At 48.9% G+C, this 21,259-nt stretch overlaps 44 non-coding genes and 4 pseudogenes across 44 annotated transcripts; 24 read left to right on the forward strand and 24 right to left on the reverse strand.

The window, feature by feature from the left end:
- Window positions 1-48: 48 nt before the first annotated feature.
- LOC142393716 (5S ribosomal RNA) lies at window positions 49-157 on the forward strand (annotated as a pseudogene).
- A 301-nt stretch (window positions 158-458) lies between these two features.
- Window positions 459-577, reverse strand: LOC142392458 (5S ribosomal RNA). Its single transcript, XR_012771109.1, has one exon. It is a non-coding gene; the product is annotated as a 5S ribosomal RNA (ribosomal RNA).
- Window positions 578-931: 354 nt separating this feature from the next.
- Window positions 932-1,050, forward strand: LOC142392293 (5S ribosomal RNA). The gene has a single exon (XR_012770954.1). It is a non-coding gene; the product is annotated as a 5S ribosomal RNA (ribosomal RNA).
- Window positions 1,051-1,351: 301 nt separating this feature from the next.
- On the reverse strand, window positions 1,352-1,470 carry LOC142393369 (5S ribosomal RNA). The gene has a single exon (XR_012771976.1). It is a non-coding gene; the product is annotated as a 5S ribosomal RNA (ribosomal RNA).
- Window positions 1,471-1,824: 354 nt separating this feature from the next.
- On the forward strand, window positions 1,825-1,943 carry LOC142392294 (5S ribosomal RNA). Its single transcript, XR_012770955.1, has one exon. It is a non-coding gene; the product is annotated as a 5S ribosomal RNA (ribosomal RNA).
- Window positions 1,944-2,241: 298 nt separating this feature from the next.
- Window positions 2,242-2,360, reverse strand: LOC142392459 (5S ribosomal RNA). Its single transcript, XR_012771110.1, has one exon. It is a non-coding gene; the product is annotated as a 5S ribosomal RNA (ribosomal RNA).
- Window positions 2,361-2,714: 354 nt separating this feature from the next.
- On the forward strand, window positions 2,715-2,833 carry LOC142392381 (5S ribosomal RNA). The gene has a single exon (XR_012771036.1). It is a non-coding gene; the product is annotated as a 5S ribosomal RNA (ribosomal RNA).
- Window positions 2,834-3,131: 298 nt separating this feature from the next.
- Window positions 3,132-3,250, reverse strand: LOC142392460 (5S ribosomal RNA). Its single transcript, XR_012771111.1, has one exon. It is a non-coding gene; the product is annotated as a 5S ribosomal RNA (ribosomal RNA).
- Window positions 3,251-3,604: 354 nt separating this feature from the next.
- On the forward strand, window positions 3,605-3,723 carry LOC142392295 (5S ribosomal RNA). The gene has a single exon (XR_012770956.1). It is a non-coding gene; the product is annotated as a 5S ribosomal RNA (ribosomal RNA).
- A 298-nt stretch (window positions 3,724-4,021) lies between these two features.
- On the reverse strand, window positions 4,022-4,140 carry LOC142391968 (5S ribosomal RNA). Its single transcript, XR_012770644.1, has one exon. It is a non-coding gene; the product is annotated as a 5S ribosomal RNA (ribosomal RNA).
- A 354-nt stretch (window positions 4,141-4,494) lies between these two features.
- LOC142392296 (5S ribosomal RNA) lies at window positions 4,495-4,613 on the forward strand. Its single transcript, XR_012770957.1, has one exon. It is a non-coding gene; the product is annotated as a 5S ribosomal RNA (ribosomal RNA).
- Window positions 4,614-4,911: 298 nt separating this feature from the next.
- Window positions 4,912-5,030, reverse strand: LOC142392461 (5S ribosomal RNA). The gene has a single exon (XR_012771112.1). It is a non-coding gene; the product is annotated as a 5S ribosomal RNA (ribosomal RNA).
- A 354-nt stretch (window positions 5,031-5,384) lies between these two features.
- On the forward strand, window positions 5,385-5,503 carry LOC142392297 (5S ribosomal RNA). Its single transcript, XR_012770958.1, has one exon. It is a non-coding gene; the product is annotated as a 5S ribosomal RNA (ribosomal RNA).
- A 301-nt stretch (window positions 5,504-5,804) lies between these two features.
- On the reverse strand, window positions 5,805-5,923 carry LOC142392462 (5S ribosomal RNA). The gene has a single exon (XR_012771113.1). It is a non-coding gene; the product is annotated as a 5S ribosomal RNA (ribosomal RNA).
- A 354-nt stretch (window positions 5,924-6,277) lies between these two features.
- Window positions 6,278-6,396, forward strand: LOC142392299 (5S ribosomal RNA). Its single transcript, XR_012770959.1, has one exon. It is a non-coding gene; the product is annotated as a 5S ribosomal RNA (ribosomal RNA).
- Window positions 6,397-6,697: 301 nt separating this feature from the next.
- Window positions 6,698-6,816, reverse strand: LOC142392463 (5S ribosomal RNA). The gene has a single exon (XR_012771114.1). It is a non-coding gene; the product is annotated as a 5S ribosomal RNA (ribosomal RNA).
- Window positions 6,817-7,170: 354 nt separating this feature from the next.
- On the forward strand, window positions 7,171-7,289 carry LOC142392301 (5S ribosomal RNA). Its single transcript, XR_012770961.1, has one exon. It is a non-coding gene; the product is annotated as a 5S ribosomal RNA (ribosomal RNA).
- Window positions 7,290-7,590: 301 nt separating this feature from the next.
- LOC142392465 (5S ribosomal RNA) lies at window positions 7,591-7,709 on the reverse strand. The gene has a single exon (XR_012771116.1). It is a non-coding gene; the product is annotated as a 5S ribosomal RNA (ribosomal RNA).
- A 354-nt stretch (window positions 7,710-8,063) lies between these two features.
- Window positions 8,064-8,182, forward strand: LOC142392302 (5S ribosomal RNA). Its single transcript, XR_012770962.1, has one exon. It is a non-coding gene; the product is annotated as a 5S ribosomal RNA (ribosomal RNA).
- A 301-nt stretch (window positions 8,183-8,483) lies between these two features.
- On the reverse strand, window positions 8,484-8,602 carry LOC142392466 (5S ribosomal RNA). The gene has a single exon (XR_012771117.1). It is a non-coding gene; the product is annotated as a 5S ribosomal RNA (ribosomal RNA).
- A 354-nt stretch (window positions 8,603-8,956) lies between these two features.
- On the forward strand, window positions 8,957-9,075 carry LOC142393433 (5S ribosomal RNA). The gene has a single exon (XR_012772038.1). It is a non-coding gene; the product is annotated as a 5S ribosomal RNA (ribosomal RNA).
- Window positions 9,076-9,373: 298 nt separating this feature from the next.
- LOC142392467 (5S ribosomal RNA) lies at window positions 9,374-9,492 on the reverse strand. Its single transcript, XR_012771118.1, has one exon. It is a non-coding gene; the product is annotated as a 5S ribosomal RNA (ribosomal RNA).
- Window positions 9,493-9,846: 354 nt separating this feature from the next.
- On the forward strand, window positions 9,847-9,955 carry LOC142393719 (5S ribosomal RNA; annotated as a pseudogene).
- A 301-nt stretch (window positions 9,956-10,256) lies between these two features.
- Window positions 10,257-10,375, reverse strand: LOC142392468 (5S ribosomal RNA). The gene has a single exon (XR_012771119.1). It is a non-coding gene; the product is annotated as a 5S ribosomal RNA (ribosomal RNA).
- Window positions 10,376-10,729: 354 nt separating this feature from the next.
- On the forward strand, window positions 10,730-10,848 carry LOC142392303 (5S ribosomal RNA). The gene has a single exon (XR_012770963.1). It is a non-coding gene; the product is annotated as a 5S ribosomal RNA (ribosomal RNA).
- Window positions 10,849-11,149: 301 nt separating this feature from the next.
- On the reverse strand, window positions 11,150-11,268 carry LOC142392469 (5S ribosomal RNA). Its single transcript, XR_012771120.1, has one exon. It is a non-coding gene; the product is annotated as a 5S ribosomal RNA (ribosomal RNA).
- A 354-nt stretch (window positions 11,269-11,622) lies between these two features.
- Window positions 11,623-11,741, forward strand: LOC142392304 (5S ribosomal RNA). Its single transcript, XR_012770964.1, has one exon. It is a non-coding gene; the product is annotated as a 5S ribosomal RNA (ribosomal RNA).
- A 301-nt stretch (window positions 11,742-12,042) lies between these two features.
- LOC142392470 (5S ribosomal RNA) lies at window positions 12,043-12,161 on the reverse strand. Its single transcript, XR_012771121.1, has one exon. It is a non-coding gene; the product is annotated as a 5S ribosomal RNA (ribosomal RNA).
- A 354-nt stretch (window positions 12,162-12,515) lies between these two features.
- LOC142393693 (5S ribosomal RNA) lies at window positions 12,516-12,624 on the forward strand (annotated as a pseudogene).
- A 301-nt stretch (window positions 12,625-12,925) lies between these two features.
- LOC142392471 (5S ribosomal RNA) lies at window positions 12,926-13,044 on the reverse strand. The gene has a single exon (XR_012771122.1). It is a non-coding gene; the product is annotated as a 5S ribosomal RNA (ribosomal RNA).
- Window positions 13,045-13,398: 354 nt separating this feature from the next.
- Window positions 13,399-13,517, forward strand: LOC142392305 (5S ribosomal RNA). The gene has a single exon (XR_012770965.1). It is a non-coding gene; the product is annotated as a 5S ribosomal RNA (ribosomal RNA).
- Window positions 13,518-13,818: 301 nt separating this feature from the next.
- Window positions 13,819-13,937, reverse strand: LOC142391969 (5S ribosomal RNA). The gene has a single exon (XR_012770645.1). It is a non-coding gene; the product is annotated as a 5S ribosomal RNA (ribosomal RNA).
- A 354-nt stretch (window positions 13,938-14,291) lies between these two features.
- Window positions 14,292-14,410, forward strand: LOC142392306 (5S ribosomal RNA). The gene has a single exon (XR_012770966.1). It is a non-coding gene; the product is annotated as a 5S ribosomal RNA (ribosomal RNA).
- Window positions 14,411-14,708: 298 nt separating this feature from the next.
- LOC142393150 (5S ribosomal RNA) lies at window positions 14,709-14,827 on the reverse strand. Its single transcript, XR_012771769.1, has one exon. It is a non-coding gene; the product is annotated as a 5S ribosomal RNA (ribosomal RNA).
- A 354-nt stretch (window positions 14,828-15,181) lies between these two features.
- Window positions 15,182-15,300, forward strand: LOC142392307 (5S ribosomal RNA). The gene has a single exon (XR_012770967.1). It is a non-coding gene; the product is annotated as a 5S ribosomal RNA (ribosomal RNA).
- A 301-nt stretch (window positions 15,301-15,601) lies between these two features.
- Window positions 15,602-15,720, reverse strand: LOC142392472 (5S ribosomal RNA). Its single transcript, XR_012771123.1, has one exon. It is a non-coding gene; the product is annotated as a 5S ribosomal RNA (ribosomal RNA).
- A 354-nt stretch (window positions 15,721-16,074) lies between these two features.
- LOC142393694 (5S ribosomal RNA) lies at window positions 16,075-16,183 on the forward strand (annotated as a pseudogene).
- A 301-nt stretch (window positions 16,184-16,484) lies between these two features.
- LOC142393372 (5S ribosomal RNA) lies at window positions 16,485-16,603 on the reverse strand. The gene has a single exon (XR_012771979.1). It is a non-coding gene; the product is annotated as a 5S ribosomal RNA (ribosomal RNA).
- Window positions 16,604-16,957: 354 nt separating this feature from the next.
- Window positions 16,958-17,076, forward strand: LOC142393188 (5S ribosomal RNA). Its single transcript, XR_012771805.1, has one exon. It is a non-coding gene; the product is annotated as a 5S ribosomal RNA (ribosomal RNA).
- A 298-nt stretch (window positions 17,077-17,374) lies between these two features.
- On the reverse strand, window positions 17,375-17,493 carry LOC142392474 (5S ribosomal RNA). Its single transcript, XR_012771124.1, has one exon. It is a non-coding gene; the product is annotated as a 5S ribosomal RNA (ribosomal RNA).
- A 354-nt stretch (window positions 17,494-17,847) lies between these two features.
- LOC142392308 (5S ribosomal RNA) lies at window positions 17,848-17,966 on the forward strand. The gene has a single exon (XR_012770968.1). It is a non-coding gene; the product is annotated as a 5S ribosomal RNA (ribosomal RNA).
- Window positions 17,967-18,267: 301 nt separating this feature from the next.
- LOC142391970 (5S ribosomal RNA) lies at window positions 18,268-18,386 on the reverse strand. Its single transcript, XR_012770646.1, has one exon. It is a non-coding gene; the product is annotated as a 5S ribosomal RNA (ribosomal RNA).
- A 354-nt stretch (window positions 18,387-18,740) lies between these two features.
- LOC142392309 (5S ribosomal RNA) lies at window positions 18,741-18,859 on the forward strand. The gene has a single exon (XR_012770969.1). It is a non-coding gene; the product is annotated as a 5S ribosomal RNA (ribosomal RNA).
- Window positions 18,860-19,157: 298 nt separating this feature from the next.
- LOC142393151 (5S ribosomal RNA) lies at window positions 19,158-19,276 on the reverse strand. The gene has a single exon (XR_012771770.1). It is a non-coding gene; the product is annotated as a 5S ribosomal RNA (ribosomal RNA).
- Window positions 19,277-19,630: 354 nt separating this feature from the next.
- Window positions 19,631-19,749, forward strand: LOC142392310 (5S ribosomal RNA). Its single transcript, XR_012770970.1, has one exon. It is a non-coding gene; the product is annotated as a 5S ribosomal RNA (ribosomal RNA).
- Window positions 19,750-20,048: 299 nt separating this feature from the next.
- Window positions 20,049-20,167, reverse strand: LOC142392475 (5S ribosomal RNA). Its single transcript, XR_012771125.1, has one exon. It is a non-coding gene; the product is annotated as a 5S ribosomal RNA (ribosomal RNA).
- Window positions 20,168-20,521: 354 nt separating this feature from the next.
- LOC142392120 (5S ribosomal RNA) lies at window positions 20,522-20,640 on the forward strand. Its single transcript, XR_012770789.1, has one exon. It is a non-coding gene; the product is annotated as a 5S ribosomal RNA (ribosomal RNA).
- Window positions 20,641-20,939: 299 nt separating this feature from the next.
- Window positions 20,940-21,058, reverse strand: LOC142391971 (5S ribosomal RNA). Its single transcript, XR_012770647.1, has one exon. It is a non-coding gene; the product is annotated as a 5S ribosomal RNA (ribosomal RNA).
- Window positions 21,059-21,259: the final 201 nt, after the last annotated feature.

The raw sequence follows: 21,259 nt of genomic DNA on the forward strand, positions 1-21,259 counted from the left end.
GATTCTGTTTCAGAATCTATAAAAAGCTGGTTTGGGATTCCATTGCTGGCTTACGGCCACACCACCCTGAACACGCCAGATCTCAGAAGCCAAGCAGAGTCAGGCCTGGTTAGTACTTGGATGGGAGACCGCCTGGGAATACCAGGTGCTGTAAGCCTTTTGGCTTCTCCAGGCGCATGCAGTTTGGCTACGTCAAATGCAAAAGTAGTCCCTGTTTGACTTTTTGGAACTTGTCCTTTCTCAGGACAAAGTTAAATGTATGAGGATCAAAGCCAACAATGGCCTGCTGGGACATCTCAGCAGATCCAGGATCAGCAACATGGAGACTGAGAGCCAAACAGAAACAGAGGTGTCTGCCAACCAATCAGCAGCAGCCCAAGCTGGTTAACTTCCTGGTGTCTGTGTGGCACACGGTGATGGTCAGATGTTACATGCAGGCCGCAGAGAGAAGAGAAAAAAGCTTACAGCACCTGGTATTCCCAAGCGGTCTCCCATCCAAGTACTAACCAGGCCCGACCCTGCTTGGCTTCCGAGATCGGACGAGATCGGGCGTGTTCAGGGCAGTGTGGCCGTAAGCCACAGTCCCTGTGACAAATATATGTTATATAGGTGCTGGAACCATACGTTTCCCCTATTTTTACCAGAGAGCTGGCTTGAGAGGCTGCTGTTGAGCCTGCACGTTGACTTCCCTGATGTGATTGTTCTCTGCAGCTGAAAATGGGACTCTCAGATAACTGTCTGTCAAGCTCCTCTGTTCCCTGTGTGTAGTTTTGTGTCCGTTGTCATATAGAGAAACCAGGGAAGCTCAATCCCACGACATGCTCATAAACTGCGTCTTCTCTAAACGGTATAGTTCTATTTTAGAAGTCGGAATACAATAACAGATTCTGTTTCAGAATCTATAAAAAGCTGGTTTGGGATTCCATTGCTGGCTTACGGCCACACCACCCTGAACACGCCTGATCTCATCAGATCTCAGAAGCCAAGCAGAGTCGGGCCTGGTTAGTACTTGGATGGGAGACCGCCTGGGAATACCAGGTGCTGTAAGCCTTTTGGCTTCTCCAGGCGCATGCAGTTTGGCTACGTCAAATGCAAAAGTAGTCCCTGTTTGACTTTTTGGAACTTGTCCTTTCTCAGGACAAAGTTAAATGTATGAGGATCAAAGCCAACAATGGCCTGCTGGGACATCTCAGCAGATCCAGGATCAGCAACATGGAGACTGAGAGCCAAACAGAAACAGAGGTGTCTGCCAACCAATCAGCAGCAGCCCAAGCTGGTTAACTTCCTGGTGTCTGTGTGGCACACGGTGATGGTCAGATGTTACATGCAGGCCGCAGAGAGAAGAGAAAAAAGCTTACAGCACCTGGTATTCCCAAGCAGTCTCCCATCCAAGTACTAACCAGGCCCGACCCTGCTTGGCTTCCGAGATCGGACGAGATCGGGCATGTTCAGGGCAGTGTGGCCGTAAGCCACAGTCCCTGTGACAAATATATGTTATATAGGTGCTGGAACCATACGTTTCCCCTATTTTTACCAGAGAGCTGGCTTGAGAGGCTGCTGTTGAGCCTGCACGTTGACTTCCCTGATGTGATTGTTCTCTGCAGCTGAAAATGGGACTCTCAGATAACTGTCTGTCAAGCTCCTCTGTTCCCTGTGTGTAGTTTTGTGTCCGTTGTCATATAGAGAAACCAGGGAAGCTCAATCCCACGACATGCTCATAAACTGCGTCTTCTCTAAACGGTATAGTTCTATTTTAGAAGTCGGAATACAATAACAGATTCTGTTTCAGAATCTATAAAAAGCTAGTTTGGGATTCCATTGCTGGCTTACGGCCACACCACCCTGAACACGCCTGATCTCATCAGATCTCAGAAGCCAAGCAGAGTCGGGCCTGGTTAGTACTTGGATGGGAGACCGCCTGGGAATACCAGGTGCTGTAAGCCTTTTGGCTTCTCCAGGCGCATGCAGTTTGGCTACGTCAAATGCAAAAGTAGTCCCTGTTTGACTTTTTGGAACTTGTCCTTTCTCAGGACAAAGTTAAATGTATGAGGATCAAAGCCAACAATGGCCTGGGACATCTCAGCAGATCCAGGATCAGCAACATGGAGACTGAGAGCCAAACAGAAACAGAGGTGTCTGCCAACCAATCAGCAGCAGCCCAAGCTGGTTAACTTCCTGGTGTCTGTGTGGCACACGGTGATGGTCAGATGTTACATGCAGGCCGCAGAGAGAAGAGAAAAAAGCTTACAGCACCTGGTATTCCCAAGCGGTCTCCCATCCAAGTACTAACCAGGCCCGACCCTGCTTGGCTTCCGAGATCGGACGAGATCGGGCGTGTTCAGGGCAGTGTGGCCGTAAGCCACAGTCCCTGTGACAAATATATGTTATATAGGTGCTGGAACCATACGTTTCCCCTATTTTTACCAGAGAGCTGGCTTGAGAGGCTGCTGTTGAGCCTGCACGTTGACTTCCCTGATGTGATTGTTCTCTGCAGCTGAAAATGGGACTCTCAGATAACTGTCTGTCAAGCTCCTCTGTTCCCTGTGTGTAGTTTTGTGTCCGTTGTCATATAGAGAAACCAGAGAAGCTCAATCCCACGACATGCTCATAAACTGCGTCTTCTCTAAACGGTATAGTTCTATTTTAGAAGTCGGAATACAATAACAGATTCTGTTTCAGAATCTATAAAAAGCTGGTTTGGGATTCCATTGCTGGCTTACAGCCACACCACCCTGAACACGCCTGATCTCATCAGATCTCAGAAGCCAAGCAGAGTCGGGCCTGGTTAGTACTTGGATGGGAGACCGCCTGGGAATACCAGGTGCTGTAAGCCTTTTGGCTTCTCCAGGCGCATGCAGTTTGGCTACGTCAAATGCAAAAGTAGTCCCTGTTTGACTTTTTGGAACTTGTCCTTTCTCAGGACAAAGTTAAATGTATGAGGATCAAAGCCAACAATGGCCTGGGACATCTCAGCAGATCCAGGATCAGCAACATGGAGACTGAGAGCCAAACAGAAACAGAGGTGTCTGCCAACCAATCAGCAGCAGCCCAAGCTGGTTAACTTCCTGGTGTCTGTGTGGCACACGGTGATGGTCAGATGTTACATGCAGGCCGCAGAGAGAAGAGAAAAAAGCTTACAGCACCTGGTATTCCCAAGCGGTCTCCCATCCAAGTACTAACCAGGCCCGACCCTGCTTGGCTTCCGAGATCGGACGAGATCGGGCGTGTTCAGGGCAGTGTGGCCGTAAGCCACAGTCCCTGTGACAAATATATGTTATATAGGTGCTGGAACCATACGTTTCCCCTATTTTTACCAGAGAGCTGGCTTGAGAGGCTGCTGTTGAGCCTGCACGTTGACTTCCCTGATGTGATTGTTCTCTGCAGCTGAAAATGGGACTCTCAGATAACTGTCTGTCAAGCTCCTCTGTTCCCTGTGTGTAGTTTTGTGTCCGTTGTCATATAGAGAAACCAGAGAAGCTCAATCCCACGACATGCTCATAAACTGCGTCTTCTCTAAACGGTATAGTTCTATTTTAGAAGTCGGAATACAATAACAGATTCTGTTTCAGAATCTATAAAAAGCTGGTTTGGGATTCCATTGCTGGCTTACGGCCACACCACCCTGAACACGCCTGATCTCATCAGATCTCAGAAGCCAAGCAGAGTCGGGCCTGGTTAGTACTTGGATGGGAGACCGCCTGGGAATACCAGGTGCTGTAAGCCTTTTGGCTTCTCCAGGCGCATGCAGTTTGGCTACGTCAAATGCAAAAGTAGTCCCTGTTTGACTTTTTGGAACTTGTCCTTTCTCAGGACAAAGTTAAATGTATGAGGATCAAAGCCAACAATGGCCTGGGACATCTCAGCAGATCCAGGATCAGCAACATGGAGACTGAGAGCCAAACAGAAACAGAGGTGTCTGCCAACCAATCAGCAGCAGCCCAAGCTGGTTAACTTCCTGGTGTCTGTGTGGCACACGGTGATGGTCAGATGTTACATGCAGGCCGCAGAGAGAAGAGAAAAAAGCTTACAGCACCTGGTATTCCCAAGCGGTCTCCCATCCAAGTACTAACCAGGCCCGACCCTGCTTGGCTTCCGAGATCGGACGAGATCGGGCGTGTTCAGGGCGGTGTGGCCGTAAGCCACAGTCCCTGTGACAAATATATGTTATATAGGTGCTGGAACCATACGTTTCCCCTATTTTTACCAGAGAGCTGGCTTGAGAGGCTGCTGTTGAGCCTGCACGTTGACTTCCCTGATGTGATTGTTCTCTGCAGCTGAAAATGGGACTCTCAGATAACTGTCTGTCAAGCTCCTCTGTTCCCTGTGTGTAGTTTTGTGTCCGTTGTCATATAGAGAAACCAGGGAAGCTCAATCCCACGACATGCTCATAAACTGCGCCTTCTCTAAACGGTATAGTTCTATTTTAGAAGTCGGAATACAATAACAGATTCTGTTTCAGAATCTATAAAAAGCTGGTTTGGGATTCCATTGCTGGCTTACGGCCACACCACCCTGAACACGCCTGATCTCATCAGATCTCAGAAGCCAAGCAGAGTCGGGCCTGGTTAGTACTTGGATGGGAGACCGCCTGGGAATACCAGGTGCTGTAAGCCTTTTGGCTTCTCCAGGCGCATGCAGTTTGGCTACGTCAAATGCAAAAGTAGTCCCTGTTTGACTTTTTGGAACTTGTCCTTTCTCAGGACAAAGTTAAATGTATGAGGATCAAAGCCAACAATGGCCTGGGACATCTCAGCAGATCCAGGATCAGCAACATGGAGACTGAGAGCCAAACAGAAACAGAGGTGTCTGCCAACCAATCAGCAGCAGCCCAAGCTGGTTAACTTCCTGGTGTCTGTGTGGCACACGGTGATGGTCAGATGTTACATGCAGGCCGCAGAGAGAAGAGAAAAAAGCTTACAGCACCTGGTATTCCCAAGCGGTCTCCCATCCAAGTACTAACCAGGCCCGACCCTGCTTGGCTTCCGAGATCGGACGAGATCGGGCGTGTTCAGGGCAGTGTGGCCGTAAGCCACAGTCCCTGTGACAAATATATGTTATATAGGTGCTGGAACCATACGTTTCCCCTATTTTTACCAGAGAGCTGGCTTGAGAGGCTGCTGTTGAGCCTGCACGTTGACTTCCCTGATGTGATTGTTCTCTGCAGCTGAAAATGGGACTCTCAGATAACTGTCTGTCAAGCTCCTCTGTTCCCTGTGTGTAGTTTTGTGTCCGTTGTCATATAGAGAAACCAGGGAAGCTCAATCCCACGACATGCTCATAAACTGCGTCTTCTCTAAACGGTATAGTTCTATTTTAGAAGTCGGAATACAATAACAGATTCTGTTTCAGAATCTATAAAAAGCTGGTTTGGGATTCCATTGCTGGCTTACGGCCACACCACCCTGAACACGCCTGATCTCATCAGATCTCAGAAGCCAAGCAGAGTCGGGCCTGGTTAGTACTTGGATGGGAGACCGCCTGGGAATACCAGGTGCTGTAAGCCTTTTGGCTTCTCCAGGCGCATGCAGTTTGGCTACGTCAAATGCAAAAGTAGTCCCTGTTTGACTTTTTGGAACTTGTCCTTTCTCAGGACAAAGTTAAATGTATGAGGATCAAAGCCAACAATGGCCTGCTGGGACATCTCAGCAGATCCAGGATCAGCAACATGGAGACTGAGAGCCAAACAGAAACAGAGGTGTCTGCCAACCAATCAGCAGCAGCCCAAGCTGGTTAACTTCCTGGTGTCTGTGTGGCACACGGTGATGGTCAGATGTTACATGCAGGCCGCAGAGAGAAGAGAAAAAAGCTTACAGCACCTGGTATTCCCAAGCGGTCTCCCATCCAAGTACTAACCAGGCCCGACCCTGCTTGGCTTCCGAGATCGGACGAGATCGGGCGTGTTCAGGGCAGTGTGGCCGTAAGCCACAGTCCCTGTGACAAATATATGTTATATAGGTGCTGGAACCATACGTTTCCCCTATTTTTACCAGAGAGCTGGCTTGAGAGGCTGCTGTTGAGCCTGCACGTTGACTTCCCTGATGTGATTGTTCTCTGCAGCTGAAAATGGGACTCTCAGATAACTGTCTGTCAAGCTCCTCTGTTCCCTGTGTGTAGTTTTGTGTCCGTTGTCATATAGAGAAACCAGGGAAGCTCAATCCCACGACATGCTCATAAACTGCGCCTTCTCTAAACGGTATAGTTCTATTTTAGAAGTCGGAATACAATAACAGATTCTGTTTCAGAATCTATAAAAAGCTGGTTTGGGATTCCATTGCTGGCTTACGGCCACACCACCCTGAACACGCCTGATCTCATCAGATCTCAGAAGCCAAGCAGAGTCGGGCCTGGTTAGTACTTGGATGGGAGACCGCCTGGGAATACCAGGTGCTGTAAGCCTTTTGGCTTCTCCAGGCGCATGCAGTTTGGCTACGTCAAATGCAAAAGTAGTCCCTGTTTGACTTTTTGGAACTTGTCCTTTCTCAGGACAAAGTTAAATGTATGAGGATCAAAGCCAACAATGGCCTGCTGGGACATCTCAGCAGATCCAGGATCAGCAACATGGAGACTGAGAGCCAAACAGAAACAGAGGTGTCTGCCAACCAATCAGCAGCAGCCCAAGCTGGTTAACTTCCTGGTGTCTGTGTGGCACACGGTGATGGTCAGATGTTACATGCAGGCCGCAGAGAGAAGAGAAAAAAGCTTACAGCACCTGGTATTCCCAAGCGGTCTCCCATCCAAGTACTAACCAGGCCCGACCCTGCTTGGCTTCCGAGATCGGACGAGATCGGGCGTGTTCAGGGCAGTGTGGCCGTAAGCCACAGTCCCTGTGACAAATATATGTTATATAGGTGCTGGAACCATACGTTTCCCCTATTTTTACCAGAGAGCTGGCTTGAGAGGCTGCTGTTGAGCCTGCACGTTGACTTCCCTGATGTGATTGTTCTCTGCAGCTGAAAATGGGACTCTCAGATAACTGTCTGTCAAGCTCCTCTGTTCCCTGTGTGTAGTTTTGTGTCCGTTGTCATATAGAGAAACCAGGGAAGCTCAATCCCACGACATGCTCATAAACTGCGCCTTCTCTAAACGGTATAGTTCTATTTTAGAAGTCGGAATACAATAACAGATTCTGTTTCAGAATCTATAAAAAGCTGGTTTGGGATTCCATTGCTGGCTTACGGCCACACCACCCTGAACACGCCTGATCTCATCAGATCTCAGAAGCCAAGCAGAGTCGGGCCTGGTTAGTACTTGGATGGGAGACCGCCTGGGAATACCAGGTGCTGTAAGCCTTTTGGCTTCTCCAGGCGCATGCAGTTTGGCTACGTCAAATGCAAAAGTAGTCCCTGTTTGACTTTTTGGAACTTGTCCTTTCTCAGGACAAAGTTAAATGTATGAGGATCAAAGCCAACAATGGCCTGCTGGGACATCTCAGCAGATCCAGGATCAGCAACATGGAGACTGAGAGCCAAACAGAAACAGAGGTGTCTGCCAACCAATCAGCAGCAGCCCAAGCTGGTTAACTTCCTGGTGTCTGTGTGGCACACGGTGATGGTCAGATGTTACATGCAGGCCGCAGAGAGAAGAGAAAAAAGCTTACAGCACCTGGTATTCCCAAGCGGTCTCCCATCCAAGTACTAACCAGGCCCGACCCTGCTTGGCTTCCGAGATCGGACGAGATCGGGCGTGTTCAGGGCAGTGTGGCCGTAAGCCACAGTCCCTGTGACAAATATATGTTATATAGGTGCTGGAACCATACGTTTCCCCTATTTTTACCAGAGAGCTGGCTTGAGAGGCTGCTGTTGAGCCTGCACGTTGACTTCCCTGATGTGATTGTTCTCTGCAGCTGAAAATGGGACTCTCAGATAACTGTCTGTCAAGCTCCTCTGTTCCCTGTGTGTAGTTTTGTGTCCGTTGTCATATAGAGAAACCAGGGAAGCTCAATCCCACGACATGCTCATAAACTGCGTCTTCTCTAAACGGTATAGTTCTATTTTAGAAGTCGGAATACAATAACAGATTCTGTTTCAGAATCTATAAAAAGCTGGTTTGGGATTCCATTGCTGGCTTACGGCCACACCACCCTGAACACGCCTGATCTCATCAGATCTCAGAAGCCAAGCAGAGTCGGGCCTGGTTAGTACTTGGATGGGAGACCGCCTGGGAATACCAGGTGCTGTAAGCCTTTTGGCTTCTCCAGGCGCATGCAGTTTGGCTACGTCAAATGCAAAAGTAGTCCCTGTTTGACTTTTTGGAACTTGTCCTTTCTCAGGACAAAGTTAAATGTATGAGGATCAAAGCCAACAATGGCCTGCTGGGACATCTCAGCAGATCCAGGATCAGCAACATGGAGACTGAGAGCCAAACAGAAACAGAGGTGTCTGCCAACCAATCAGCAGCAGCCCAAGCTGGTTAACTTCCTGGTGTCTGTGTGGCACACGGTGATGGTCAGATGTTACATGCAGGCCGCAGAGAGAAGAGAAAAAAGCTTACAGCACCTGGTATTCCCAAGCGGTCTCCCATCCAAGTACTAACCAGGCCCGACCCTGCTTGGCTTCCGAGATCGGACGAGATCGGGCGTGTTCAGGGCAGTGTGGCCGTAAGCCACAGTCCCTGTGACAAATATATGTTATATAGGTGCTGGAACCATACGTTTCCCCTATTTTTACCAGAGAGCTGGCTTGAGAGGCTGCTGTTGAGCCTGCACGTTGACTTCCCTGATGTGATTGTTCTCTGCAGCTGAAAATGGGACTCTCAGATAACTGTCTGTCAAGCTCCTCTGTTCCCTGTGTGTAGTTTTGTGTCCGTTGTCATATAGAGAAACCAGGGAAGCTCAATCCCACGACATGCTCATAAACTGCGTCTTCTCTAAACGGTATAGTTCTATTTTAGAAGTCGGAATACAATAACAGATTCTGTTTCAGAATCTATAAAAAGCTGGTTTGGGATTCCATTGCTGGCTTACGGCCACACCACCCTGAACACGCCTGATCTCATCAGATCTCAGAAGCCAAGCAGAGTCGGGCCTGGTTAGTACTTGGATGGGAGACAGCCTGGGAATACCAGGTGCTGTAAGCCTTTTGGCTTCTCCAGGCGCATGCAGTTTGGCTACGTCAAATGCAAAAGTAGTCCCTGTTTGACTTTTTGGAACTTGTCCTTTCTCAGGACAAAGTTAAATGTATGAGGATCAAAGCCAACAATGGCCTGGGACATCTCAGCAGATCCAGGATCAGCAACATGGAGACTGAGAGCCAAACAGAAACAGAGGTGTCTGCCAACCAATCAGCAGCAGCCCAAGCTGGTTAACTTCCTGGTGTCTGTGTGGCACACGGTGATGGTCAGATGTTACATGCAGGCCGCAGAGAGAAGAGAAAAAAGCTTACAGCACCTGGTATTCCCAAGCGGTCTCCCATCCAAGTACTAACCAGGCCCGACCCTGCTTGGCTTCCGAGATCGGACGAGATCGGGCGTGTTCAGGGCAGTGTGGCCGTAAGCCACAGTCCCTGTGACAAATATATGTTATATAGGTGCTGGAACCATACGTTTCCCCTATTTTTACCAGAGAGCTGGCTTGAGAGGCTGCTGTTGAGCCTGCACGTTGACTTCCCTGATGTGATTGTTCTCTGCAGCTGAAAATGGGACTCTCAGATAACTGTCTGTCAAGCTCCTCTGTTCCCTGTGTGTAGTTTTGTGTCCGTTGTCATATAGAGAAACCAGGGAAGCTCAATCCCACGACATGCTCATAAACTGCGTCTTCTCTAAACGGTATAGTTCTATTTTAGAAGTCGGAATACAATAACAGATTCTGTTTCAGAATCTATAAAAAGCTGGTTTGGGATTCCATTGCTGGCTTACGGCCACACCACCCTGAACACGCCAGCTCTCAGAAGCCAAGCAGAGTCGGGCCTGGTTAGTACTTGGATGGGAGACCGCCTGGGAATACCAGGTGCTGTAAGCCTTTTGGCTTCTCCAGGCGCATGCAGTTTGGCTACGTCAAATGCAAAAGTAGTCCCTGTTTGACTTTTTGGAACTTGTCCTTTCTCAGGACAAAGTTAAATGTATGAGGATCAAAGCCAACAATGGCCTGCTGGGACATCTCAGCAGATCCAGGATCAGCAACATGGAGACTGAGAGCCAAACAGAAACAGAGGTGTCTGCCAACCAATCAGCAGCAGCCCAAGCTGGTTAACTTCCTGGTGTCTGTGTGGCACACGGTGATGGTCAGATGTTACATGCAGGCCGCAGAGAGAAGAGAAAAAAGCTTACAGCACCTGGTATTCCCAAGCGGTCTCCCATCCAAGTACTAACCAGGCCCGACCCTGCTTGGCTTCCGAGATCGGACGAGATCGGGCGTGTTCAGGGCAGTGTGGCCGTAAGCCACAGTCCCTGTGACAAATATATGTTATATAGGTGCTGGAACCATACGTTTCCCCTATTTTTACCAGAGAGCTGGCTTGAGAGGCTGCTGTTGAGCCTGCACGTTGACTTCCCTGATGTGATTGTTCTCTGCAGCTGAAAATGGGACTCTCAGATAACTGTCTGTCAAGCTCCTCTGTTCCCTGTGTGTAGTTTTGTGTCCGTTGTCATATAGAGAAACCAGGGAAGCTCAATCCCACGACATGCTCATAAACTGCGCCTTCTCTAAACGGTATAGTTCTATTTTAGAAGTCGGAATACAATAACAGATTCTGTTTCAGAATCTATAAAAAGCTGGTTTGGGATTCCATTGCTGGCTTACGGCCACACCACCCTGAACACGCCTGATCTCATCAGATCTCAGAAGCCAAGCAGAGTCGGGCCTGGTTAGTACTTGGATGGGAGACCGCCTGGGAATACCAGGTGCTGTAAGCCTTTTGGCTTCTCCAGGCGCATGCAGTTTGGCTACGTCAAATGCAAAAGTAGTCCCTGTTTGACTTTTTGGAACTTGTCCTTTCTCAGGACAAAGTTAAATGTATGAGGATCAAAGCCAACAATGGCCTGCTGGGACATCTCAGCAGATCCAGGATCAGCAACATGGAGACTGAGAGCCAAACAGAAACAGAGGTGTCTGCCAACCAATCAGCAGCAGCCCAAGCTGGTTAACTTCCTGGTGTCTGTGTGGCACACGGTGATGGTCAGATGTTACATGCAGGCCGCAGAGAGAAGAGAAAAAAGCTTACAGCACCTGGTATTCCCAAGCGGTCTCCCATCCAAGTACTAACCAGGCCCGACCCTGCTTGGCTTCCGAGATCGGACGAGATCGGGCGTGTTCAGGGCAGTGTGGCCGTAAGCCACAGTCCCTGTGACAAATATATGTTATATAGGTGCTGGAACCATACGTTTCCCCTATTTTTACCAGAGAGCTGGCTTGAGAGGCTGCTGTTGAGCCTGCACGTTGACTTCCCTGATGTGATTGTTCTCTGCAGCTGAAAATGGGACTCTCAGATAACTGTCTGTCAAGCTCCTCTGTTCCCTGTGTGTAGTTTTGTGTCCGTTGTCATATAGAGAAACCAGGGAAGCTCAATCCCACGACATGCTCATAAACTGCGTCTTCTCTAAACGGTATAGTTCTATTTTAGAAGTCGGAATACAATAACAGATTCTGTTTCAGAATCTATAAAAAGCTGGTTTGGGATTCCATTGCTGGCTTACGGCCACACCACCCTGAACACGCCTGATCTCATCAGATCTCAGAAGCCAAGCAGAGTCGGGCCTGGTTAGTACTTGGATGGGAGACCGCCTGGGAATACCAGGTGCTGTAAGCCTTTTGGCTTCTCCAGGCGCATGCAGTTTGGCTACGTCAAATGCAAAAGTAGTCCCTGTTTGACTTTTTGGAACTTGTCCTTTCTCAGGACAAAGTTAAATGTATGAGGATCAAAGCCAACAATGGCCTGCTGGGACATCTCAGCAGATCCAGGATCAGCAACATGGAGACTGAGAGCCAAACAGAAACAGAGGTGTCTGCCAACCAATCAGCAGCAGCCCAAGCTGGTTAACTTCCTGGTGTCTGTGTGGCACACGGTGATGGTCAGATGTTACATGCAGGCCGCAGAGAGAAGAGAAAAAAGCTTACAGCACCTGGTATTCCCAAGCGGTCTCCCATCCAAGTACTAACCAGGCCCGACCCTGCTTGGCTTCCGAGATCGGACGAGATCGGGCGTGTTCAGGGCAGTGTGGCCGTAAGCCACAGTCCCTGTGACAAATATATGTTATATAGGTGCTGGAACCATACGTTTCCCCTATTTTTACCAGAGAGCTGGCTTGAGAGGCTGCTGTTGAGCCTGCACGTTGACTTCCCTGATGTGATTGTTCTCTGCAGCTGAAAATGGGACTCTCAGATAACTGTCTGTCAAGCTCCTCTGTTCCCTGTGTGTAGTTTTGTGTCCGTTGTCATATAGAGAAACCAGGGAAGCTCAATCCCACGACATGCTCATAAACTGCGTCTTCTCTAAACGGTATAGTTTTATTTTAGAAGTCGGAATACAATAACAGATTCTGTTTCAGAATCTATAAAAAGCTGGTTTGGGATTCCATTGCTGGCTTACGGCCACACCACCCTGAACACGCCAGATCTCAGAAGCCAAGCAGAGTCGGGCCTGGTTAGTACTTGGATGGGAGACCGCCTGGGAATACCAGGTGCTGTAAGCCTTTTGGCTTCTCCAGGCGCATGCAGTTTGGCTACGTCAAATGCAAAAGTAGTCCCTGTTTGACTTTTTGGAACTTGTCCTTTCTCAGGACAAAGTTAAATGTATGAGGATCAAAGCCAACAATGGCCTGCTGGGACATCTCAGCAGATCCAGGATCAGCAACATGGAGACTGAGAGCCAAACAGAAACAGAGGTGTCTGCCAACCAATCAGCAGCAGCCCAAGCTGGTTAACTTCCTGGTGTCTGTGTGGCACACGGTGATGGTCAGATGTTACATGCAGGCCGCAGAGAGAAGAGAAAAAAGCTTACAGCACCTGGTATTCCCAAGCGGTCTCCCATCCAAGTACTAACCAGGCCCGACCCTGCTTGGCTTCCGAGATCGGACGAGATCGGGCGTGTTCAGGGCAGTGTGGCCGTAAGCCACAGTCCCTGTGACAAATATATGTTATATAGGTGCTGGAACCATACGTTTCCCCTATTTTTACCAGAGAGCTGGCTTGAGAGGCTGCTGTTGAGCCTGCACGTTGACTTCCCTGATGTGATTGTTCTCTGCAGCTGAAAATGGGACTCTCAGATAACTGTCTGTCAAGCTCCTCTGTTCCCTGTGTGTAGTTTTGTGTCCGTTGTCATATAGAGAAACCAGGGAAGCTCAATCCCACGACATGCTCATAAACTGCGTCTTCTCTAAACGGTATAGTTCTATTTTAGAAGTCGGAATACAATAACAGATTCTGTTTCAGAATCTATAAAAAGCTGGTTTGGGATTCCATTGCTGGCTTACGGCCACACCACCCTGAACACGCCTGATCTCATCAGATCTCAGAAGCCAAGCAGAGTCGGGCCTGGTTAGTACTTGGATGGGAGACCGCCTGGGAATACCAGGTGCTGTAAGCCTTTTGGCTTCTCCAGGCGCATGCAGTTTGGCTACGTCAAATGCAAAAGTAGTCCCTGTTTGACTTTTTGGAACTTGTCCTTTCTCAGGACAAAGTTAAATGTATGAGGATCAAAGCCAACAATGGCCTGCTGGGACATCTCAGCAGATCCAGGATCAGCAACATGGAGACTGAGAGCCAAACAGAAACAGAGGTGTCTGCCAACCAATCAGCAGCAGCCCAAGCTGGTTAACTTCCTGGTGTCTGTGTGGCACACGGTGATGGTCAGATGTTACATGCAGGCCGCAGAGAGAAGAGAAAAAAGCTTACAGCACCTGGTATTCCCAAGCGGTCTCCCATCCAAGTACTAACCAGGCCCGACCCTGCTTGGCTTCCGAGATCGGACGAGATCGGGCGTGTTCAGGGCGGTGTGGCCGTAAGCCACAGTCCCTGTGACAAATATATGTTATATAGGTGCTGGAACCATACGTTTCCCCTATTTTTACCAGAGAGCTGGCTTGAGAGGCTGCTGTTGAGCCTGCACATTGACTTCCCTGATGTGATTGTTCTCTGCAGCTGAAAATGGGACTCTCAGATAACTGTCTGTCAAGCTCCTCTGTTCCCTGTGTGTAGTTTTGTGTCCGTTGTCATATAGAGAAACCAGGGAAGCTCAATCCCACGACATGCTCATAAACTGCGTCTTCTCTAAACGGTATAGTTCTATTTTAGAAGTCGGAATACAATAACAGATTCTGTTTCAGAATCTATAAAAAGCTGGTTTGGGATTCCATTGCTGGCTTACGGCCACACCACCCTGAACACGCCTGATCTCATCAGATCTCAGAAGCCAAGCAGAGTCGGGCCTGGTTAGTACTTGGATGGGAGACCGCCTGGGAATACCAGGTGCTGTAAGCCTTTTGGCTTCTCCAGGCGCATGCAGTTTGGCTACGTCAAATGCAAAAGTAGTCCCTGTTTGACTTTTTGGAACTTGTCCTTTCTCAGGACAAAGTTAAATGTATGAGGATCAAAGCCAACAATGGCCTGGGACATCTCAGCAGATCCAGGATCAGCAACATGGAGACTGAGAGCCAAACAGAAACAGAGGTGTCTGCCAACCAATCAGCAGCAGCCCAAGCTGGTTAACTTCCTGGTGTCTGTGTGGCACACGGTGATGGTCAGATGTTACATGCAGGCCGCAGAGAGAAGAGAAAAAAGCTTACAGCACCTGGTATTCCCAAGCGGTCTCCCATCCAAGTACTAACCAGGCCCGACCCTGCTTGGATTCCGAGATCTGACGAGATCGGGCGTGTTCAGGGCGGTGTGGCCGTAAGCCACAGTCCCTGTGACAAATATATGTTATATAGGTCCTGGAACCATACGTTTCCCCTATTTTTACCAGAGAGCTGGCTTGAGAGGCTGCTGTTGAGCCTGCACGTTGACTTCCCTGATGTGATTGTTCTCTGCAGCTGAAAATGGGACTCTCAGATAACTGTCTGTCAAGCTCCTCTGTTCCCTGTGTGTAGTTTTGTGTCCGTTGTCATATAGAGAAACCAGGGAAGCTCAATCCCACGACATGCTCATAAACTGCGTCTTCTCTAAACGGTATAGTTCTATTTTAGAAGTCGGAATACAATAACAGATTCTGTTTCAGAATCTATAAAAAGCTGGTTTGGGATTCCATTGCTGGCTTACGGCCACACCACCCTGAACACGCCTGATCTCATCAGATCTCAGAAGCCAAGCAGAGTCGGGCCTGGTTAGTACTTGGATGGGAGACCGCCTGGGAATACCAGGTGCTGTAAGCCTTTTGGCTTCTCCAGGCGCATGCAGTTTGGCTACGTCAAATGCAAAAGTAGTCCCTGTTTGACTTTTTGGAACTTGTCCTTTCTCAGGACAAAGTTAAATGTATGAGGATCAAAGCCAACAATGGCCTGCTGGGACATCTCAGCAGATCCAGGATCAGCAACATGGAGACTGAGAGCCAAACAGAAACAGAGGTGTCTGCCAACCAATCAGCAGCAGCCCAAGCTGGTTAACTTCCTGGTGTCTGTGTGGCACACGGTGATGGTCAGATGTTACATGCAGGCCGCAGAGAGAAGAGAAAAAAGCTTACAGCACCTGGTATTCCCAAGCGGTCTCCCATCCAAGTACTAACCAGGCCCGACCCTGCTTGGCTTCCGAGATCGGACGAGATCGGGCGTGTTCAGGGCAGTGTGGCCGTAAGCCACAGTCCCTGTGACAAATATATGTTATATAGGTGCTGGAACCATACGTTTCCCCTATTTTTACCAGAGAGCTGGCTTGAGAGGCTGCTGTTGAGCCTGCACGTTGACTTCCCTGATGTGATTGTTCTCTGCAGCTGAAAATGGGACTCTCAGATAACTGTCTGTCAAGCTCCTCTGTTCCCTGTGTGTAGTTTTGTGTCCGTTGTCATATAGAGAAACCAGGGAAGCTCAATCCCACGACATGCTCATAAACTGCGTCTTCTCTAAACGGTATAGTTCTATTTTAGAAGTCGGAATACAATAACAGATTCTGTTTCAGAATCTATAAAAAGCTGGTTTGGGATTCCATTGCTGGCTTACGGCCACACCACCCTGAACACGCCAGATCTCAGAAGCCAAGCAGAGTCGGGCCTGGTTAGTACTTGGATGGGAGACCGCCTGGGAATACCAGGTGCTGTAAGCCTTTTGGCTTCTCCAGGCGCATGCAGTTTGGCTACGTCAAATGCAAAAGTAGTCCCTGTTTGACTTTTTGGAACTTGTCCTTTCTCAGGACAAAGTTAAATGTATGAGGATCAAAGCCAACAATGGCCTGCTGGGACATCTCAGCAGATCCAGGATCAGCAACATGGAGACTGAGAGCCAAACAGAAACAGAGGTGTCTGCCAACCAATCAGCAGCAGCCCAAGCTGGTTAACTTCCTGGTGTCTGTGTGGCACACGGTGATGGTCAGATGTTACATGCAGGCCGCAGAGAGAAGAGAAAAAAGCTTACAGCACCTGGTATTCCCAAGCGGTCTCCCATCCAAGTACTAACCAGGCCCGACCCTGCTTGGCTTCCGAGATCGGACGAGATTGGGCGTGTTCAGGGCAGTGTGGCCGTAAGCCACAGTCCCTGTGACAAATATATGTTATATAGGTGCTGGAACCATACGTTTCCCCTATTTTTACCAGAGAGCTGGCTTGAGAGGCTGCTGTTGAGCCTGCACGTTGACTTCCCTGATGTGATTGTTCTCTGCAGCTGAAAATGGGACTCTCAGATAACTGTCTGTCAAGCTCCTCTGTTCCCTGTGTGTAGTTTTGTGTCCGTTGTCATATAGAGAAACCAGGGAAGCTCAATCCCACGACATGCTCATAAACTGCGTCTTCTCTAAACGGTATAGTTCTATTTTAGAAGTCGGAATACAATAACAGATTCTGTTTCAGAATCTATAAAAAGCTGGTTTGGGATTCCATTGCTGGCTTACGGCCACACCACCCTGAACACGCCTGATCTCATCAGATCTCAGAAGCCAAGCAGAGTCGGGCCTGGTTAGTACTTGGATAGGAGACCGCCTGGGAATACCAGGTGCTGTAAGCCTTTTGGCTTCTCCAGGCGCATGCAGTTTGGCTACGTCAAATGCAAAAGTAGTCCCTGTTTGACTTTTTGGAACTTGTCCTTTCTCAGGACAAAGTTAAATGTATGAGGATCAAAGCCAACAATGGCCTGGGACATCTCAGCAGATCCAGGATCAGCAACATGGAGACTGAGAGCCAAACAGAAACAGAGGTGTCTGCCAACCAATCAGCAGCAGCCCAAGCTGGTTAACTTCCTGGTGTCTGTGTGGCACACGGTGATGGTCAGATGTTACATGCAGGCCGCAGATAGAAGAGAAAAAAGCTTACAGCACCTGGTATTCCCAAGCGGTCTCCCATCCAAGTACTAACCAGGCCCGACCCTGCTTGGCTTCCGAGATCGGACGAGATCGGGCGTGTTCAGGGCAGTGTGGCCGTAAGCCACAGTCCCTGTGACAAATATATGTTATATAGGTGCTGGAACCATACGTTTCCCCTATTTTTACCAGAGAGCTGGCTTGAGAGGCTGCTGTTGAGCCTGCACGTTGACTTCCCTGATGTGATTGTTCTCTGCAGCTGAAAATGGGACTCTCAGATAACTGTCTGTCAAGCTCCTCTGTTCCCTGTGTGTAGTTTTGTGTCCGTTGTCATATAGAGAAACCAGGGAAGCTCAATCCCACGACATGCTCATAAACTGCGTCTTCTCTAAACGGTATAGTTCTATTTTAGAAGTCGGAATACAATAACAGATTCTGTTTCAGAATCTATAAAAAGCTGGTTTGGGATTCCATTGCTGGCTTACGGCCACACCACCCTGAACACGCCTGATCTCATCAGATCTCAGAAGCCAAGCAGAGTCGGGCCTGGTTAGTACTTGGATGGGAGACCGCCTGGGAATACCAGGTGCTGTAAGCCTTTTGGCTTCTCCAGGCGCATGCAGTTTGGCTACGTCAAATGCAAAAGTAGTCCCTGTTTGACTTTTTGGAACTTGTCCTTTCTCAGGACAAAGTTAAATGTATGAGGATCAAAGCCAACAATGGCCTGCTGGGACATCTCAGCAGATCCAGGATCAGCAACATGGAGACTGAGAGCCAAACAGAAACAGAGGTGTCTGCCAACCAATCAGCAGCAGCCCAAGCTGGTTAACTTCCTGGTGTCTGTGTGGCACACGGTGATGGTCAGATGTTACATGCAGGCCGCAGAGAGAAGAGAAAAAAGCTTACAGCACCTGGTATTCCCAAGCGGTCTCCCATCCAAGTACTAACCAGGCCCGACCCTGCTTGGCTTCCGAGATCGGACGAGATCGGGCGTGTTCAGGGCGGTGTGGCCGTAAGCCACAGTCCCTGTGACAAATATATGTTATATAGGTGCTGGAACCATACGTTTCCCCTATTTTTACCAGAGAGCTGGCTTGAGAGGCTGCTGTTGAGCCTGCACATTGACTTCCCTGATGTGATTGTTCTCTGCAGCTGAAAATGGGACTCTCAGATAACTGTCTGTCAAGCTCCTCTGTTCCCTGTGTGTAGTTTTGTGTCCGTTGTCATATAGAGAAACCAGGGAAGCTCAATCCCACGACATGCTCATAAACTGCGTCTTCTCTAAACGGTATAGTTCTATTTTAGAAGTCGGAATACAATAACAGATTCTGTTTCAGAATCTATAAAAAGCTGGTTTGGGATTCCATTGCTGGCTTACGGCCACACCACCCTGAACACGCCTGATCTCATCAGATCTCAGAAGCCAAGCAGAGTCGGGCCTGGTTAGTACTTGGATGGGAGACCGCCTGGGAATACCAGGTGCTGTAAGCCTTTTGGCTTCTCCAGGCGCATGCAGTTTGGCTACGTCAAATGCAAAAGTAGTCCCTGTTTGACTTTTTGGAACTTGTCCTTTCTCAGGACAAAGTTAAATGTATGAGGATCAAAGCCAACAATGGCCTGGGACATCTCAGCAGATCCAGGATCAGCAACATGGAGACTGAGAGCCAAACAGAAACAGAGGTGTCTGCCAACCAATCAGCAGCAGCCCAAGCTGGTTAACTTCCTGGTGTCTGTGTGGCACACGGTGATGGTCAGATGTTACATGCAGGCCGCAGAGAGAAGAGAAAAAAGCTTACAGCACCTGGTATTCCCAAGCGGTCTCCCATCCAAGTACTAACCAGGCCCGACCCTGCTTGGATTCCGAGATCTGACGAGATCGGGCGTGTTCAGGGCGGTGTGGCCGTAAGCCACAGTCCCTGTGACAAATATATGTTATATAGGTCCTGGAACCATACGTTTCCCCTATTTTTACCAGAGAGCTGGCTTGAGAGGCTGCTGTTGAGCCTGCACGTTGACTTCCCTGATGTGATTGTTCTCTGCAGCTGAAAATGGGACTCTCAGATAACTGTCTGTCAAGCTCCTCTGTTCCCTGTGTGTAGTTTTGTGTCCGTTGTCATATAGAGAAACCAGGGAAGCTCAATCCCACGACATGCTCATAAACTGCGTCTTCTCTAAACGGTATAGTTCTATTTTAGAAGTCGGAATACAATAACAGATTCTGTTTCAGAATCTATAAAAAGCTGGTTTGGGATTCCATTGCTGGCTTACGGCCACACCACCCTGAACACGCCTGATCTCATCAGATCTCAGAAGCCAAGCAGAGTCGGGCCTGGTTAGTACTTGGATGGGAGACCGCCTGGGAATACCAGGTGCTGTAAGCCTTTTGGCTTCTCCAGGCGCATGCAGTTTGGCTACGTCAAATGCAAAAGTAGTCCCTGTTTGACTTTTTGGAACTTGTCCTTTCTCAGGACAAAGTTAAATGTATGAGGATCAAAGCCAACAATGGCCTGGGACATCTCAGCAGATCCAGGATCAGCAACATGGAGACTGAGAGCCAAACAGAAACAGAGGTGTCTGCCAACCAATCAGCAGCAGCCCAAGCTGGTTAACTTCCTGGTGTCTGTGTGGCACACGGTGATGGTCAGATGTTACATGCAGGCCGCAGAGAGAAGAGAAAAAAAGCTTACAGCACCTGGTATTCCCAAGCGGTCTCCCATCCAAGTACTAACCAGGCCCGACCCTGCTTGGCTTCCGAGATCGGACGAGATCGGGCGTGTTCAGGGCAGTGTGGCCGTAAGCCACAGTCCTTGTGACAAATATATGTTATATAGGTGCTGGAACCATACGTTTCCCCTATTTTTACCAGAGAGCTGGCTTGAGAGGCTGCTGTTGAGCCTGCACGTTGACTTCCCTGATGTGATTGTTCTCTGCAGCTGAAAATGGGACTCTCAGATAACTGTCTGTCAAGCTCCTCTGTTCCCTGTGTGTAGTTTTGTGTCCGTTGTCATATAGAGAAACCAGGGAAGCTCAATCCCACGACATGCTCATAAACTGCGTCTTCTCTAAACGGTATAGTTCTATTTTAGAAGTCGGAATACAATAACAGATTCTGTTTCAGAATCTATAAAAAGCTGGTTTGGGATTCCATTGCTGGCTTACGGCCACACCACCCTGAACACGCCTGATCTCATCAGATCTCAGAAGCCAAGCAGAGTTGGGCCTGGTTAGTACTTGGATGGGAGACCGCCTGGGAATACCAGGTGCTGTAAGCCTTTTGGCTTCTCCAGGCGCATGCAGTTTGGCTACGTCAAATGCAAAAGTAGTCCCTGTTTGACTTTTTGGAACTTGTCCTTTCTCAGGACAAAGTTAAATGTATGAGGATCAAAGCCAACAATGGCCTGGGACATCTCAGCAGATCCAGGATCAGCAACATGGAGACTGAGAGCCAAACAGAAACAGAGGTGTCTGCCAACCAATCAGCAGCAGCCCAAGCTGGTTAACTTCCTGGTGTCTGTGTGGCACACGGTGATGGTCAGATGTTACATGCAGGCCGCAGAGAGAAGAGAAAAAAAGCTTACAGCACCTGGTATTCCCAAGCGGTCTCCCATCCAAGTACTAACCAGGCCCGACCCTGCTTGGCTTCCGAGATCGGACGAGATCGGGCGTGTTCAGGGCGGTGTGGCCGTAAGCCACAGTCCCTGTGACAAATATATGTTATATAGGTGCTGGAACCATACGTTTCCCCTATTTTTACCAGAGAGCTGGCTTGAGAGGCTGCTGTTGAGCCTGCACGTTGACTTCCCTGATGTGATTGTTCTCTGCAGCTGAAAATGGGACTCTCAGATAACTGTCTGTCAAGCTCCTCTGTTCCCTGTGTGTAGTTTTGTGTCC

Source organism: Odontesthes bonariensis, chromosome 11, assembly GCF_027942865.1.
Source record: "Odontesthes bonariensis isolate fOdoBon6 chromosome 11, fOdoBon6.hap1, whole genome shotgun sequence".
NCBI classification, from domain to species: domain Eukaryota; kingdom Metazoa; phylum Chordata; class Actinopteri; order Atheriniformes; family Atherinopsidae; genus Odontesthes; species Odontesthes bonariensis.